Source organism: Manis pentadactyla, chromosome 2 (genome assembly GCF_030020395.1).
Source record: "Manis pentadactyla isolate mManPen7 chromosome 2, mManPen7.hap1, whole genome shotgun sequence".
In the NCBI taxonomy this organism is placed as follows: domain Eukaryota; kingdom Metazoa; phylum Chordata; class Mammalia; order Pholidota; family Manidae; genus Manis; species Manis pentadactyla.
The window spans coordinates 137,652,032-137,671,364 of record NC_080020.1 but is presented as its reverse complement, the minus strand read 5'-3'; positions in this window follow the sequence as shown (position 1 = coordinate 137,671,364).

Here is a 19,333-nt window from a genome sequence, read left to right as displayed (position 1 = left end):
AGTAACTGCAACCAACACAGTTATTTATTACATTCTCAGTATGTTTATTGGATGCCGGAGATTGTGCCCACAGCTACATGTTTAAGAACACAGTGCTATCTTATACATTTGAGTTCTTATCCCTTCTGCTCTCATTCTGGTGGTGAGAACCCCATCACGGGCCACACTTAACTGCATGTTAGCCTGGGAATTGTGGATTTGATGTATGCCAGCAACAGAGGAGACAAATCTTTGGTGGACAGGGGACAGTGGGCAATCACTATCACAATCATCCATTTGAAGTTGTTTTGAGGCTTAGGGAAAGAAACAGAGCTCAGTAAAAATATCCATCACACGTCCAAGAAAGACCACTCCAATATCCAGGTTTTTCTGCAGGGGTCAAAGGAATATCTGTAAGTGTCAGGTGATTATTACATGTCCAGCTGCTTTTATTATATCTCAGATGACTGGACTGGAGCTCAGAGGCAAGGTCAAGCCTGGACTCAGAAGCATGGGAGTGATTGACTGCTGGGTGATATTTAAAGTCAGCAGGCTCGATGAATTCAGGCAGGCAAACACTGTAGAGACAAGGTGAGTAAAGAAGGGGACTCAGGACTCCGCCAGAGGCATTTAAGCATTTGGAAGCCTGGAGGGGAGGAAGACCCAGCAGAAGGAGTGTAAAGGAGCTGCTGCTGAAGAAGGAGGTGAATCGGGAGTGGGATGGAGACGTGCTTACTCATGCCCAGTGCTGTGGGGGACAAATAATGAGAGAACATGTCACACAGAAATGACCTCTAATCGTGGGGAGGCTGGCAGGGAAGCTTACCTGAATGGGTTGGAGTGACTTCAAGTTGAGACAGCTGTTCTTATTCCTACTCAGCGTGCTGTGTTCTGAAATTTGCTTCATGGTTCATTGATGACCTGCCAACTTACTCCATCAAAACAATTAGGTACTGGAAAGTTTTGAAAAAAGCCTTGTCATCCATGTAAAAGGTTGCCTTCCAGTTCTGGGAGCCCATGATTGGCAGCTTTCCTTTATTCCCATCTTATATTACCTTTTACACAAACCAAAACACTCATCTTGCCAGCGAAGTAAAATTGCTACTTTGAAACACAAAAAAACAGGCCAAACTATGAAAACGTGGATGATGGTCCTGGCAGGAAGGCCTGTGAGATGCTGGGAGTAGGCAATTTGCATTCTGCTAGGCCTCCTCTTTCTTGTTTTCTTAATTATCAAAACACTTTTCAGATCATTAACCATGACAAACACAAAGTAGAGAGAAAAACTCTCCCAAATGACATACACTTTCCCCAACCCCATTCACAGACTCCCAACCACAGAACTTTCTATGAGAAAGTAAAGTTTTTACTTTTGCCCCCAACTGTATTCATTCTTCCTAACTCTACCTAGTCCTAAACCCCTCTAAATGTATATATTTCAAACAAATAAAAACAAATTTAATTTAACCTTGAACTCCCTGATGGCAGAGTAACTGAATGTGTTTATTTCTTTATACTGTGCAAAAAGGCAAATGTCACAATGCTGAGAGCGCAGACAGGTCCCCAGGAGGGCAAGTGATGTGGCATTGCTTAGAGCATGAGAGAGTTACAGCACTGAAGGCCATGCCTCATTTTCATTAGAAAATCGAGGACACTTTTGAGTCTCCTAAAGGATGTTGGAGTGCTTCCTAGACTTTGAGGATATTCAAAGACAAGATCAGAGAAAGGAGAAAAAGCACAGGGGTGACCCCAATGCTCAGCAATCAGTTTTACATCAAGACATTGGTTAATGAGCCAGAGTGTCCTGGTGACCTTGACCCAAAGCGCAGAGAAGCCAAATGGCAGCCAAGAGCAGAGGGGCTCCCCAGGGCAGCTGAGCTCTAGGCAGCGAGGACGGGTGTCCTTGGTAAACAGCAAGATCTTCCGTCAGGATCTCTGAAGTCGTATCGCCGAGGATAAGGGCGAAGCTAGAGGCCCATGTGTTCAAAGACTGAAGCCCAGCTTTGAATAAACTCCACTCAAGAAAGCAAACCAATACTGAGAAACAAAAACGTGGCATATTTAAATGCTGAGCAACAACAAAAAATTATTGTAATGTCTTTATCCATTTCATATAGTTTCGAATAGATTGGATTAAAAAAACACAATTTATAAAAATTAAAAGAAGACAGAAATAATAGTGTTGTAATACTTACTCCATGATTCTAAAAGAATTCGAGGCCCAGTTGACTTCACCTCTGTATTCTAAAAGCATTTAAGGGTAATAACACCAATTTTGCACAACATCTTCAGGAGAGAAAGAGAGGAACCAATCTCAAGCAGCCCAGGAGGCTGGCCTGCACCGATACCAACTCCTAAAAAGGTTGCTGCAATAAAGGAAAATTACAGATCAATTTCCTCATGAGCATAGGCAGAAAACCCTAAACAACATATTTGCTAACTAACCACTTAGATAGATATAAATAATGAAGAGAGAGAGCAGATTAATAAATTTGAAAATTCAATACCAGGAAAAAGGCCAATTTCCCCCAAATTGATTTATAAATGCAATGCTCTTCCAGTCACAATCTTACAGACAACATGTGTTTGGGTGTAAATTGACCCATTCTTTGTGACTGAGTGGCTGAGTCCAAGCCCAGGAGCAGCTCCTGCTCCCACAGGCCTCCGGACGGTCCCCAGAGGGGAAGGGCCATTGGTTCACAGTAACAGGAAAGACATGCACTTGACAGTGAACGTGATGCCTTCCTTTCCCTTGCCAGCCCTTGGGTCATTGGGACCCCTTCTAAATGTGCCCTAGGAACAGGGTTTGGTCGTCCTGGACAAGGAGAATCGGCAGAGATGGGGCTGCATTGTCTAGCGGCCAGTCCTGCCCTACACCAGCCCTGTGGCGGCCCCCTGCACCAGGTACCCGAGAGGACACTGCTGTTGCCCCACCACTAAGGCAGCGTGTGGGAGGTGTCTTCCATTCCTGGGGCTAGACCTCCTCCGAGCTTTCTGTGAGTCAGGATCCCCACCTGAGCAAGAGACCCGCAGATCCAAAATCCACCGGGTGGGCTGGCAGGCTGGAGGCCCAGGAAAACTGGTCAGCCCTAAGGCCTGCAGTCTGGAGCCCAGGGGGTCAGAGTTCCAGTCCCCAGAGGGGGCCTTTGGTCTAGACCAAAGGCAGTTGGCTATAGAACTGGGAATAGCCAGGGTGGCAGGTGAAGTCTGAAGGTGTCTGCTGGAGAATTCTCTCTTGCTCCGGGGAAGCTAGACTTCTCATTCTATGCAGGCCTTCAACTGATCAGATAAGGCCCATCTACTTATGAAGGGCAACTTGCCTTGCTCAAAATTCACAGATTTAAGTGTTAATCTCATCCACAGTATCCTCAAAGGCACTTCCAGGTAATGTTTGGCCAAACATCTGAGCAATTCCTATCCCAGACAAGTTAATACATAAAATTTATCACCACAATGCATAACTTTATTTACAATAATTTTTCATATAAAAAGCCCTATGTGTTATAATTCTCCTGCGTATTAACCACGTGTTGCTGCTGATTAAAAATGAAGAATGAAAGACAAGAGCGAGCCGACAAAGCAAAGCTTTCCTCTTACTAGATATAAAAATTAAGGTTTGCTTAGAGAAGGTAGGCACAGCCCTTAGCATTTCACAAAAATCCAGTGAAGATATTCAAGTATATCTTTATTGAAAACTCTATGCAAGGTTATTGTTTCTTAACAGGAAGTTCTATAATCATAAAAACAGATGGTTCTTTGCATGCATTCAGAGAAGGGTTGTGTGCAAAAGGTTGAAAAATGAGGCAAAATAAATGGGAATATCAACTAATTCTAGCACCAAGTGAAATTATAAATTGTTTTAACAAACACCATAATTAATTTTCAGCATAATACTTTAATGCAAATATTACATATATATGTGTGTGAGTGTATATATATGTGTGTGTATATATATATATTTACAAATTGAATAATGGTTGATTAGAAATCAAAGAATTTACCTCAAATCACAGGCAGGAAGGGGATGTGCTGGAATGCCAGCCTCAGGGTCCTGACTGTAAACCCTGTTCCCTTGTTATTTATCTGAATGTTTCAATTAAAGGAAAAAGTTTCCATATAATGTAAAGAAATTGAAATAAGCAACCAGGGGGAACATGATGGGAAAATTCATCTTCGGGTAACTCTACAAACCAGGATAGATTTTCACGTGGGCATCAGACTGACGCAAATCTACACGTGTTTCCCGCTGTACTTCGCAGGTGAAGCGGTCTCCTGTTTGTCCCTGGACCGAACCCTTGTAACAGGCGGTAGGGGGGAGCTCACCGAGAATGGCTCTGACATGAAAACACAGAGAAGCTCACTGACATACACAAGGCTACACCACGAGCCAAACATAAAATACGGTTCTCGTGTCTCTTGGCCCCGCGCGGTCCCCTCCACGTGGTGTCAGGGGCGCCCAGGGGGCCGCTGTACTCACCACATTTCACCCAGAGAGAAACAAGCGCTCCTTACCACCCCCGTGTGGCAGGCGACCCTGCCATCTCCTCGCCTGCTGGAAACAGGGCCCCTGGCATTCCAGCAAGGTTCCGCTCCCATCCGGGTCTCAGCCTCAGGCTGGCACTTCCTCAGTCTTCCAGATTCTGTCTTCCCCCATCCTCCCCGAATCCTTAGTCAAATATGCTGCCAGGCTGTACTGTTCAGAGACTGTAGCAAGGCCAGAGGGAGAGAAGGTTTCCCCTATAACTGGTGACCACTTGCCTTGGATGCAACGAAAATGGCATTGAATTCCTGATTCGCTGCTTCTGCGTCCACATGGAATGACATCACTGGATAGCTAAGAAAGTTGACTACTTTAATAAGATGGAAAACGCCAGGTTTCTTCAATGTTTTCTGAAAAGTCATTTTGAGGGAGAGAGGTAAGGGCCGAGAGAATGACTTCTCAAATTCTCTGTAAAGCTTTATAGCCTGCGGGATAATGTCAGCTCTCAGAATGTCTTAAAATTCTGACCGTGATTTTTATTGTTGGTTTTATTTTCTATTTTTTTATTACTGATTTTACTTTTGTTAGAGTTACTATTAACATGGTCAGATCTCTATTTTGCAATCAGATTGTTCATTTAAACATTTATTTACAGCAAATTCTACTTCAACCTTCCTTGGGGCATTGCTATTTGTTTTCAGTAAGGGTCCCACCTTGATCTGTCATCCCCAAGACTCCCTGAGCTCCTGCTTCTGAGACTGTGATCGCCCTCTCTGATTGCACCACGTTTTGTACCCCCACCCCCAACGCCCAGCTGCAGAGAAGGGGAACAAGAACAATGCTCACTACAAGTGAGACCCACCCCCGATTTCATGCAAGATGCCCCCAGTTGAGGGCCGTGGACACAGGGCTACAAAGTGCAGGTAACTTGCTGCAAGTGCCCACAATTAAACAAGCCACAATGCCTTCCCTAGGTTGTGTTATGCAACATTTAGCTACACTTTGAAGTTGGTGGAGAGGCACCCTGTGGAACACAGGTCATGGATGGGTCACTAAAAGGAATTGGTGGGGATGAGTTAGAAAAACAAAGAGGTTTTCCCCACAGTCAGTCTCAGCAAGCATCCAGGAGCTGTTTCTGCACAGGATGTGATCCGGAGGGAGCTTCCAGAAAGGTGCTTGGCCCTTTTCAGTGGTTTTTCATCATCGTTTGCCCACTCCAGCAGCAACAAACGTGTAATTAACTGCCTTACACTTTCTGCTAGGGTCCAGGGGAAGGCAGCAGGAACACTGATGGAAGCCTGTGGCCCAGTGTCACATTTCAAGCATGTATTTTCCTAAAAACAGAGAGACACTCAGGAAAAAATAATTTAAGAAAAGACTAGTCTTGCCTGAGGGTTTCAGCCTGGGGCAAGTTCACTAGGATCCAGTGAGACTGAGGAATGACAGTGGAATGTTCTTGAGGTGAAAGGGTTTATTACCCAGCTTGTTCTCCCGGTGATAGGTCAAGCACTAGAGTCACTTCCGCGTCCAACAGTCTGCAGCTCTGTAATCTACCTCCAATTCTGCCTCCGCCAGAGCACTGGGCAGAGCTCTTTATATAGTGTCTCAGTCAATCATAGCTTATTGCCTAGGGGTGTTGAAGCAGTGCCTAGCAGCAGGCCAGTTACATCATCAAGTAGTTTAAGGACAGGTGAGGATCCCGGCCATAGGAACTTCCATTGTTCCCACACTAGTTTTTCTGGAAACTGCTTTCCACCAATTGTAGAGAGATTCTGAAGTACATATGTGGCCTTTCTTGGGGGGGGTGGGGGGATGCCTGTTCCTGTTCTGCAGGTTAGAAGGACAGATGGCGGCCTTCCCAGAGGACCACTGCCCACTCACGTCCTCCATGGGTAGGATGCTTGGAGGGGCTGGAGGGAGCAGAGCCAGCCTGCCTCCAAGGCAAAGCCAGAGCGAATGCACCTGGTGCACAAGAAGGCACAGGCATGAGGTAAGTGCATGGATTTCCTCTTATCTTTCACACGTGCAAATAGAAAACTGCTGGCATGAAAATTACTCCAGGTTCATAGTGATTAGAAGGTAAATCTTTCATGAGATGGCCTTTTGTTTTCTGTTGCTAGGTTTAAAGAACAAACCAAGCTGACTGGGTACCTGGTGGTGCCAGACGATTCCCATGACGGCTGCCCTCTCCCTTCCCCTATTCCTTGCTTCCCTTCCCCCAGGTGGGTCCTGCCCTTTTCCTCCAGCCTCCAGCCAGTGCTCCCATCCTCCTGCAGTGGGGCTTGTTTGGGTCCCCCTTCTCCCAGGCTGATCCCGAGACCTCCACCAGGCCCAGCCCACCACAGGCACCGGCTGGTACTGGCGTCATTCACCCCTAGCTGTCTGCGGCCCTGCCCTTGAGCCATTCTCTGCTCTCTGCTGTCCTGGTCTCTGGACCACGCTTGAATCTGCTTCATCCCTGGGTTTTCCTTTGATGTTTAGTTCACTCCTGGGAGAGACACCTGGATGGGTTTCTTATGAGCAGCTTTCCAGGCTGCCTGAGCCATTGTCCCCTTGCCATCAGCCCCCAGTGACCCCCAGGGGTGGGTTGACAGTGGTTTACTGGACTCACTGCACCGACGGATCCTTGAGGGCAAGGGGTGAGTGTTCATACCTGATTCCTCAGCATAGCGCCCAGCCTGTCATAACCATGCCAGGAACGTTCACTAAATGGCTGAACCAAGAAACAGTTTCTAGCTGCATGTGCCCTGCCTGCACACCTGTGGTGGCAGGGGTTCTGATGCTAGTGGTGCTGCTTAGGAGGCACTGAAAGTCTGGCCCAGTTTTCAGAATTTTCCTAAGGGTCAACGCCTTCCCAGTCAGTTTAGTGATGATCTGTTTTTACTCTCAGTTGCTTCCCAGAAACTGCCCAGTGAGGGGGCCGGTCCCCTCTCCCCACCATCTGTGTAGTCAGAAGGCTAGCCCAACCCCATGCTTGACAGATGGCTCTCTGGACAGAAATCATGCCCCCTCCATTGGCAACTGCATGGGGTCAGGCAAATCACTCCAACCTGGTGAGCCGAAAATAAGGACCATGTAGGACCTGCTAAGAGGAGCTGCAGAGAGCAGTTAGAGGAGCCCATGCTCCAGAGTATTATTATTTCTCTCACTCCGTTTCATTCTTATTGATGTAGCCTTGAGTTGCTGGGAGTAGAGTGAACCTTGAGGGGGTCCGCCCAGCCTCGTCCGGCCTTCGCTTCACAGACGCTGACTACAAAGACAAGCAGCACCAGCCTACAGAGGAAAGCTCTGCCCCCTGAGGGTTCTGGGTTATTCACTCAACATCAACTGCTTCCCACTGAGTCCCCTTCACCCTTCACCATCACCTCTATTTTAGTGGATGACGAGAATATCTGCTGAAATTGTTCTCAGGCTAGGTGCAGTTAGCCCCATGGTGACCTGCAAGTGTTTCATCTCCTCCCCTTATCTTTGCAAAGGGACAGCCTTCTCTCATCCCTGTTCATGCCTCCGGCTAATTCATGCTCACCTCCAAAACTCGACACAGTGACCATTCCTCAGGATGCCTACCTGACTCCCAGGCTGGCTGGGTGCACTCCCCCGAGCATCACACCCCCACCTATTCTACTGGAGCAAACATCACCAGCACCCACCTACCTGCCAACTGCTGCAGATGATGCTCTCCCTGCATGGGCACTTGCTTTGTGGGAAGATATATGCCCACTTTATCTCATTTGATTCTACGACCAAAAAAATTTATTAAGGTATTGCTGCTCCTCCCGACTATTCAATATCTGAGAATTGAGAGCTCAAGAAGGTGTGTGAGTAACTCTCTTTCTAGTACAGAGCTAAGAGGAAGAGGGAGAGGCCTGCACCCAGGGCAAGATGACGGAAAGTTTTGACAGTCTCTCACTGTATACTGCAAGTTTCTGAAGGTGGGAGACTGAATTTCATTTGAATTTGAATTTTAAGTACCTAGCCCAATGCTTAGCACAAAGCCCCGCATAAGGCAGGTTGTTAATTGTGTTATTTAACACCTTTGCTCACATGCTCACTATTCTGGGAATAAATAGGTGATTCAGCCTAAGATGGCCCATCTCTGGGCTGACCAGTACCAATACACACAGAGTAGCCAACAGTAGAGGAGAGTTGAATTTAATTGAAATGAGACCTGAAAAGAAGGATTCTGAGCTAGAAATTATTTGAGAAAAGCAAAAATCTACTGATGGTTTGTAAAGGCCCCTTCCATGAAGGAATCTGTAATGGAAATAAAGTGGGAAAGAACTGTTGTGGACAAGCGGATCAATTTGAACCTCCTAGTGGGTAATGGAACCTCAGTTTTTCCCCAGGAGAGGTTTATTTTAGGGAAGAAATGGGGGATTAAAATGTGAGGCTGCGGGTTGCACCGAACTTGGCATGACCCACTGGCAAACCACAATGCCTCTGACTTGTTTGAGTAACTGCGCCGAGAATGGAACCTGTTTCCTTTCTGAGATTTCCTCTCTGTGCGCCTCATCCCACTCTGTGACCCCCATGTTAAACTCTACAAATTGCATCCATCAGTCCACCACCCTGGCTTCCAGCTCCAGGCTGGGTCCGTCGTGGAAGGAGTTGGCAGGATATCCACAGGTCAGGGAGTGGGGAAGTTGTTTATCCCCCAAGCTCTGCTGTCTGCATGAGTCCAGCTCTCCTGGAGGCTTCTTGCAGCCCCAGATCTTTTGGGGTTCTAGTAACCCTGGGTATCCACTGTCCTTCAGACCTAGAGGAGGTGACAGCCTCTGACATTGTAAACCCTGGGACGCAACCCTTAAGCACTCAGTTTCCCTGACCCTGCCTCATCTCGTGAATAGCCCTTCAAACTCTCATTGTTCATGGTTTTGCGGGTGCCATCTGTTTCCTGCAGACACTCACTAACATAGTAATCAAGAAGACCCCAAGATCTTGATGGCTTAACCCAAGAGAAATTGATTCTCACTCACGTAAAGTCCAATCAGGGAGCTGACACCCAGGTTCCTTCCATCTGGAGGCTCTGCCCTTCTTGGGACACCTGGGGTTGGAGATTTAGGAGTCAGTCCTGGGCATGGCACTGTCATTTTCTTTCATTCTTCTGGCTAGGGATTTGTCACCTGGTCACACCTAAATGCAGTGTACCTGGTGCCCTGGAGGAGAGGAGATGAGCCTGGGGAAAACTCAGGCAATCTGGGCCACCCCATTTTAAGATGAGAGACACATTTAATCACTGCAGAAAATATATTTTTTACAATGTATCTTTTCATGGCAACTTTGCATCCTGCAGAGCAAGCCTAGGGATGGGGTGTGGAACACGCACTGCCTGCTGGGTCTGTACCAAATGTGTACAAGATGTGATCCTGAAAACCCTGCACAACTTGCCCTGCTGAGGTCGTAGGAAACAGGCGTGGGAGGGCAAGCTGACCCGGAGAAGCACTGCCTTTCAGGACAGCCAAAGAGCACAGGTCGCTGGGGGTGCAAGCGCTTCTACAAAGGGGGGTAATGTTTGGCTGCAGAAGTGACTTTCTTGTATCTCTTCCTTTTCTAATGTTATTTCTGTTAATGTTTTAATGCTAATTTTCCCAGAGTGGCAATAAAAATTCTACAGTCAGAAAGTATGGCAAACACTGAATGAGGAAAACTAGAGAAGGGGAAGGAGGAGAACCAGGGAGAAACACCCTCTCGGATAAGATTTGGTGGTTTTATGTTAAATGAATTTTTACTAAATTTCAGATTTGGAAAAGAACCCTGGTTTTTCCTGTGAGAAAGCTGCGGCCTTGGGAGTCGGTGGGATTTGCCTTAGCCCCTGACAGCTCATGAAGAGCCGGAAGAGACAAGGCGGCCGGACTTCCTCCAGAACAGGCACGTTGTGGCCACGTGGTCAGCGCAGGCCCATCTTCCAGGCCCACACGTCCCCAGCTGTCCCACTGGCCTCTAACTGCTGGTGTGTTCGTGATGTCCACCCGGAGCCTCTTCCAGAATGAAGGACACTCATTCGCCACACAGCTAAGTGAAAGATGTTAACAGTCCTGGGGACTAGTCACCAAAAACGGCTGCAGGAGATCGATGACTCAGTATTCCAGGTCCCTTCCCCCTTCGTGAGATAGCCAGGGTGTCGGTTGCACAGCTCTCCCAGGGCATCTCCTTGGGATTGAGCTCCTATTACCCACAGGGCAGCTGGTGGGTCATACCCAGAAGGCTGACCACCCTCCCTATCCTCTCCCTCTTCCCCAGCCCCCAGCAACAACCCCTGCCTTCTCCAAATAAATATTCCTGAATCCTTGTCTCAAGCCCTGCCTCCAGGGAAGTGAAAATAAATCAGCCACAAACATTTTCTGAATGACTTTATCCAGAATAGCCATTCATTTAAGTGACTATTGCATATTCTTTCTGGCCACGTAACTCTTTTTTGCATGCAGTACTTGTTCCCAGGTAGGTCTGTATAGTCCTTGAAGCCAACAACCTCTTGCTTTTCAGGAATTTCTGTAATGGGTATTGAACGAATACTTGGCAGAGTGATGGAGACCTGAATGGAAAGACCCAATGGAGTCACTGGCAGAAGAACAAGAAGATAAATTTGGGCCATTTTGCAATGAAATGATAATGACTCAGGAAGGGGAAAAAATGAAGGGTTAGTTTTTCCAAATGAACTAACAGCTGGGACACTATACTAACAAATTCTAGTAGAGAGATCAGACCCACAGGCTAAAGAAGAGGCCAGAAGGAGAAGCAAAGGGGGAGGATTGTTGTGTGGCAGTGGGCATAGCACACGTGGAATTCTGGACTGAATGTGTATCACTCATGTGCAAAGGCCACAGCACCGACGGATGAAGCAACCACAGGGCGAAGCATGCAGCATCCAGATCTACAGACAGCAGTGAGTTCACAGACTCTCAGGCAGGGGTCAGCAGCCCAAAAGCCCATTCACCCAACATGGACTTTGTAGGACTGAGCACAGCCCCTTGGTGCACGGAAACCATAGCGAGAGAAAATGGGAAGCCCAGAGCCTTTCAGACATCCCCAGGGAGAAATGCAGTCCTGTTTGTCATGTGATCTCGAGACACCTGCAAGATTAGGATGGTCACTGTTATAACTGGACAAATGCCCTGCTGTACCTCAGCCCTCAGCACCAGTGCCCAGCTATCACTGTAGTGGTACCTGTGCTCCAGGTTCCAAGACCTTTTCCTCAACTCACCATGCTCCTCTTTCGTGTTGTATGGTCTCTTCCTCTCTGGATGCATTTATGAAAATGCATCCGGCGAAAACATCTGTTCAAGTCATTTGTACCCAGTTAGGCACTGTTCCTAGGGGCTCCTGGGATCCTGCACTCAGCTCCATGACAGCTCTGAAGATACCTGGTGCAACTGTCCTCCACCTGTCTGGGCATTCATCTAGACTGTGCACACCTGGAACACAGTCTTATTTTTGTAATAAATATTTGTATCTTAAGGCTTTGTTCAATGTTTTGTGCTCAGTAAATGCTGAATGAGTGAGTGAATGCATGGCTATGCTGTTCATTCACAAACTCCAACCACAGAGCCACAAAAGGTCAATGATTTCTTCCTGGATTCTTGGGACTTGGCGTGATTTCTCTCTGTCCTTAACCCATCACACTTGCGTCTATTGTCTATTCACCTGGTTGTTTTTAAGCTTCTTTGATCTATATCCATTTTTGTGGTCAGCTCCTCTCTTCCCAGAAATCTCTCCTACCAGCTAGAGTGACTTTCAAAATGCCTTCCTGTTCCTGTTTCAGCACTTCAGTCAACCTGGCAGAAGACAGAAATAATAATCTTCAACAGGCTTCATTTTGATCTTGATTTCTTTTGACAGGGTTTCATAGTGTCTCAGTACTGCCTCTGAAATGTAATAAAACCCCAGATTGTGGCTCTAAGTTGGCTTATTCACTGACCCTCTGTTACCTGCTCTAAAATCTTCTGTTAAACATGATTAAAGTTATTTGATTCCAACACAGAAGCTTGCAGTGTAATTCTCTACTCACATTTGCCTCTCTCCTGTCTGCTTATAATATGAGTCCTCTGTGGATTTCCTAACAAGCTTGTCACGAAGCCTAGTTATTCCCCTTTCTGAAACTCACTTCATCAAAGATTCTAAGACAGACCAGGTCTACCCTGCTGGAATCCTTGCAATTATTCTAACTCTGTCCTCAGTCACTCTAAGCAGCAACCAAACTCATCTTTTGTCTTTTTCTCCTTCCAACTTGTCCTTAGTGAAGTGCATGTGGTTGTTTCATGTCTCCTACCAGAACTGCAAGTCACTTGGGTTCTTATCCCCTTTGTTTTCCGAGTATTCAGCTACATTCAATAAAGAAACATTCCTGGTATGTGTGGATGAGGAGGAAAAAGGTGAAGATAGACAATGGGCCATAAAGTTACCATTTACCAAGTAAGTCCATCTACCTGAAACTCAGGGAAATGTTTTGTGCCCAGCAAACCTGAGAATTTTAAAAGCCCAAGCAGGTTTTACCCACATAAAGGCCCAAGTAGTCACCTTAGAACAGCTTAAAGAATCCACAGTCTGGGGCAGCAGAGTAATGTCATTTGGATTTGCATTAGCCCTTCACTGTGATGTGTCCTAACTGTGGAAGGGTAGGCACAGTGCCAATGTTTTTATTTGTGGAGCCTCCTCACATGGTAGATGATGTGCCTGAGGATGGACAGGCCTTCTCTAGACTCTGCGGGGAGAAGAACTGTCTCTACCCTAGAACTGAAGGCCAAGAAGCTAACCTAAGAGAAGTGGCCCCTCCTTACTTTGGAAAGGAGCCTGCAACTCGTGTGTGTGTGTGTGTGTGTGTGTGTGTGTGTGTGTGTGTGTGTGTGTGTGTGCGTGCATGTGCTGGGGTGGTTAGCATTCCTAAGATGACGACCTTATCTTCCTAACCCATATACAGAGTGTGAAATTTTTTGTTGTCACTGTCTGGAAAGAACTAAACACATAAGAACACATTGAGAAAAAGGTTTTGTCCTGACTTTAGGGTCAGAATATAGTGCCCTTGTCCAAACACCATTTCCCAACCTTCAGAGATTTCTCCATGGCAGTTAGGGTCCTGCTAGCAGGGAGCGGCATTCTGGGGGATTTCTGTGATTAAGTCAGTTTGCAAAGTGTTACATCTTTTTTCAAATGTTTTTTATTCTTGTAAAATGCACATACTGTAAAATTTACCATATTAACCATTTTAAATGCACGGTTCTGTAGTGTTGACCATCCATCTTCAGAGCACCTTTCAACTTGTGAAACTAAACCCTGCCCCCATTAGGTACTCCCTTTCCATTTCCCCTCCACTGTCCATCAACTGTGATTCCACTCTAGGTTCTTCATGTAAATGCAGTACTACAGTCTGTGTCTTTTCATGACTGGCTTGTTTCACTTAACAAAATGTCCTCAGTGTTTATCCATGTTGTAGCATGAACCAGAATTTCCTTCACTCTTAACGATGAATATTATTTTGTGTGTGGATATCTCATTTTGCTTATCCATTCATCCATCAATGGACACTGCAGTCATTTCTATCTCAGTTATTGTGAATAATGCTGCTATGAACATGAACATGGGTATATAAATATCTCTCAGAGACCTTTCTATTCTTTTGGGTATATACCCCAAAAGATTGCTGGATCTTATGGTAATTGTATTTTTAATTTTTTGAGGAAATGTCATCTGGTTTTCACAACTGCACCATTTTACATTCCCACCCACAGTGCACAAGGGTCCCAACTATTCCATTTCCTCACCAACACTTGCTACTTTTTTCTGTAGTAGCATCCAAGTGGGTATGAGGTGATATCTCATTGTAGTTTCGATTTTTCTAATGATAAGTATATAGAAAACGTAGCTTTTCCTAATGATAGGTAATGTCAAGCATGATAGGTAATGTCAGGCATCTTTTTTTGAGCATATCAGACATCTATCTTTATGTTTTCTTTGGAGAAATGTCTATTCAAGTTCTTTGCCAATATTTAAAACCAGTCAAAACAGAGCAGTTGAAAGTACAATAGAAAAAGGTAAACCAAGTTTAACCTAAGCACAGGAAACATTAAGCAAAGAAAAGGTGTGTTAATTTAAGATAAAACAGACTTTAAGATAAAATTTTCATCAAACATAAAAATGTCAACATAATGACAACAGGTAGATTTCTCCAGGAAAATTCTTCATATATACATATAAAATTCATGTCTCCATCTCATTCAGGACATATGAAGAAATAAACTGACAGAATTACAGCTGGAAAGTGATATTTTCAGTAATTATCTTTCAGTAACTGAAGCAATATATGAGTAAATATATGGAATAGAAATAAGATATGGAAGAGCTTAATGTTCAATTATAAAACATCTAGATTTAAAAAATATATACAGAAACCTTTGCTCTAAAATACTGACTAATATTGAAACCTTTGTTAGTGTTGATTATGTTATCTAGATAGACCATAAAACAAATCACAGTGAGTTTCACAGACTATTTCATCTGACCTCAGAGCAAGCAAATTATAATTTATTTTTTAAAATAATGTATGTTAGGAAATTTTAAATCAAACTTGTGTAGAACCCATGACCTAAAGAATAAAGTGTAATAGAAGTTAGGTTATATCTAAAAGTGAATAATAATAGAAAATACCACTTCTTTAAAAAGGACTCTAAAGATATTTAGAAACATATTATCGTTAGCAAAGAAGATTGATAGAAAATACACATTATTGAAAGATGTCAGAGGAAAAAGCAAATGCATAAGCATGAACAAAGTAGAAAGAATGTTATAAGATACATACAGAAATTAATAAAATAAATAGTGCATTTTTTAAAAAGAGATAAAAAGTCAAGAAGATAGTTATTTGTAAAAATCTGATGAAGTATTAAAACATTTGGCAACACCTAATAAAGTAAACATTTTAAGAAAACAAATTCATAAGGTTTTTAAAAATGAAAAAATTACAAGGTACAAAGTGAAAAATAAATCTGAAAAAAAATTAAGTAGATAATAACCTGGGATGGGGACACAATTATATTAGAAGTAACTCAAGGTAAAACAGAGAAACCTATGTAAAAGTATAACTATTAATAAATAGAATCAGTATTTAAAATTTTATCAAAAACTAAAGTAAAATGAAACAAAAAGCTCCTCTAGTCCAGACAGTTTTAGTTGAAAATTCCACCAATAATTCAAGGAACATATATTCTAAGGTAGAAATTGTTTCAAGGACTGGGAATACAAATGCTGGTCTCAAATCTAGTAACAAGTTTATTCAAAGCTGGGACAAGGACATTACAAGAAAGGAATGTTATAAACTAATCTCACTGTTGACCTTAGTAGCAACAATACTAAATATATTAGCAAACAAAATCAAGTGATATAGTCAAAAAATAATACATCATGAACACAGTGGCTTTATACCAAGAATGCAAGAATGATAAACATTTTAACATCTAGTAATGTTATTCAAATGTAGGTTGAAAACAATCGATTTAAGGCATACAATAATGGTATTTAATTAAATTCAATGATATTCAAAATAAAGGTTTTCTAAAGAACAGGATTTTTCCGTATTATAATAAGAGGGGTTTGCTAAAACCTACAATGAATCCCATATTTAACTGTGAAATGATAAAACAACTTTCTTAAATGTCAGGAACCAGAACAGAATGTCTTACTCTCACTACTTTTACTCAAGCCTTTTTCTGGGCATCCAAAACAATAATACTATTAAGCAAGAATAAAGAAGTAAATATTAAGGACCAGAATGGTCAATATGTTTATACACACAGAAAACCCTAGAGAACCCAGAACTAAATTATTGGAATTAATAAGAAAATTCAGAAGGTTGCTAGATGTAAAATCAATATATGAAAACAGATTGCATTCCAATAACCATCAACAAATAGTTAGAAAATGTAATTGTAAAAAATGCAATTTATAAAACAGCAAATATTTGGTTGAAGATTAAATCTAACAGATTTGCAATGACTTTAAGGATAGAACTATGAAACATTACTAGAAGACAGAATGAGTAACTAGAGGGAGAGGTAATGTGTCATGTCTGGGAAGAATCAGGTGTCAAGATTTTTAATAAAGTGGAGGTGGCTGAGTGTGAGGTGTCAGCACTGGGGAACAAACTAGATGAATGGGGCATGACAGAGAAGCCAGAAAGAGACCCCCACACACACCCATACAGAATGTTGTATGTGACCAAGGCAGCTTTGCAAGTCAGTGGAGAAAAATGCTGCCATGTTTGGCAAATAGTTTGAGGAAAAATGGTTATCCAAAAAGAAAGAAAAATACATAAAAATTTAAATTCTATATTGTACCATATACCAAAACTAATGCTAAATGGGATAAAAATCTGAAGATGGGGAATAAGAATTCAAAATTTTACTAAGGGGTTTATGCTTATGCCCATGTAAAGGTAACTGGTATGAGCTGTGCCCACCCATCATAAACAACTAGGAATAAGAATCAGACAAAATGCATGGAATAATGGTTTGCTGTTGCTTAAATATTGGACAATAAACAGCAGAGAACTCTGATCCCTAAAAGAAGGAAACAAGTAAGTGATCCCTGTCACTGCTTTCTGCCTGCAGGCAATTCTAGACTTCAGCTCTGGGAGGGGAGACCCAAGCAGAACACGGAATTGAAGGAAGGGATTGTACTGGGCGGAGGCAGAGGTGGCTGGAGTTTACAGGGCAAAGCGTCGGAGCAGAGGGAGAAAGTGTCCCGGTGATTCTTTGGCTGAATTCTCATCCGCTCACACAAGAGAGGGATCCCCATGAGGTTGGGAAAGAACTACTGGCAGATTTAGAACAATCACCAGGTACTCTGAGAAGTCCCCACAGGGAGGTGAGAATCATTCGACGTCCTACCAGCTAGTGTGTAGATATCTTGTTGAATACACAGGGAATTCTGTAGAGGTCCCAGAAAATCAGTAAGAAGATGGAAATTACCCCAGAGAAGTGGAGATAAAATAGCCCTAGGCTGAGGTTACTCTAGGCATGTCAAAAACCAACATTAAACTCAAGCCACAAAGGTTCAGGCTGATTTCTGTAAGTTGTCTAAGTGCCTGTTCACATGCCTGTTTTGGTCCAACATGCTTTCAATCAACACAACAATATTCAGAACTCAAAATCGTAAATGTACAAGGTCTGAAATCGAACCAAAAATTACTAGAGAACAGAAGAAGGAAGGAACTGTGCCCCAACCAATATCAGGAGAAAAATAAGCCAATAAAAACAGACCCAGGAACAAGAGAGATTATAAATTAGCACACAAAGACTTTAAAATACATGCTCAGGAAACATGAATATAATGAGAATAAAAATTGAAGACATAAGGAAAAACCTTACATAACTTGTAAATATGAAAACATGTGATATCTTGAAAAGTGCCATGTATTCAAAAATCTTCCACTTGGAGTGTTGGGAAAGTTTCACTGGATGATATTAACAAAAAATTAAATACTGTAAAATAAATTAATGAATGGACATAGCAATAGCAACTATACAAAATGAAACATAAAAAAATGAAGCCTAGAAGAAACTGAACTCACTAAAAAATATTTATAACTCCCAAATCAATACTGCAGCACTTCTATGGGTAGGCCACACACCATTCTGCCTTCTTGTTAGCTTTCCTACTGCACGTGTCCTTTTTGTCATCTATTCTGTGCCACGTTTTGCATTTTTGTGTGTTTTTTTGTTGTTGGCGATCAGTTTAAAATGACCCCCAAGCATAAAGCAGAAGTGCTGTCTGGGTTCCTAAGTGCAAAAGGGCTGCGATGTGCCTTATGAAGAAAATTTGTGAGTCATAAGCTTTGTTCAGTCATGAGTTACAGTGGTGCTGGCCATGAGTTCAGTGTTAATGAATCAACATTGTGTATTAAATAAACTCTCTTTAAGAGAGACACAGGTTATGTACTGATTGATGAAATAGAAGGCTCAGAGGAACCTAATTCTGTGTTTTCCCTAGAAGCAATATTCAGTAGTCACTAATTTAGTATTTGTGGCCAGTTTATAGAACATAACTACTGTGAATAATGAGAATTGACTGTACTACTCATATCAATACAATTGCTAATTTTAAAAACAAAAATGTTACATGATAGAAGCTATATTAAGAAGATATACTTTCTTAATTTCTTCTTTGAATTCCTTCTTAGAGGAATTCCTTGTAGTATTAGATAACTCTCTGACCAATAAAATTACAAACTTTGTGCAAAATATAATAAACAGCTTTTGAGGGCACTAAAAAGTAAATAAAAGTTGGCATACCTAGAGGTCATCTAACTCCTGAGAGAAGAAAACCACAGCTAGTGAAACCCACATTCACATATTTCACTTCAAATGGGAAGGTAGAGCAAACGGTCACCAGAGGGGCATGGGAAATACATGAACATATACCATGGTACCATGCAGATGTCTGGGGGAAGATTGGGTTCAGTCTGGTTCATGGGAAGAAATGTATAATATGATGTACATCACACTAAGCCATCTTTGAAATATTGCTGTGAGTTAAGTACATTTTATGTAGAAAAACTAACTTCCTGGCATTAACAGATTTTTTAAAATTATAACTGATCCTCTGCAAAGTTCTAGAAGAGCCAGTAAGGGGGACAAAACAAGATCAGAGCAATAGGAATAGTGCCTAGTACTTGGAAAATGAGTCATGACTACTTTTAATATCTAATAGCCATTAAGACTCAAAGGAACAAACTCACATGCTGGCTTTTTGGTGTTTATTTTTTGACAGGCTCCCTGGGATGGAATATCCTGAGATAGTCAGTGGTACAGAGGGTCTTGATTTCAGCATAGCAGTTTGAACTCAGTGGATTAAGAAAAAAAAAAAAAGGATGAAGCAGAAATAAGT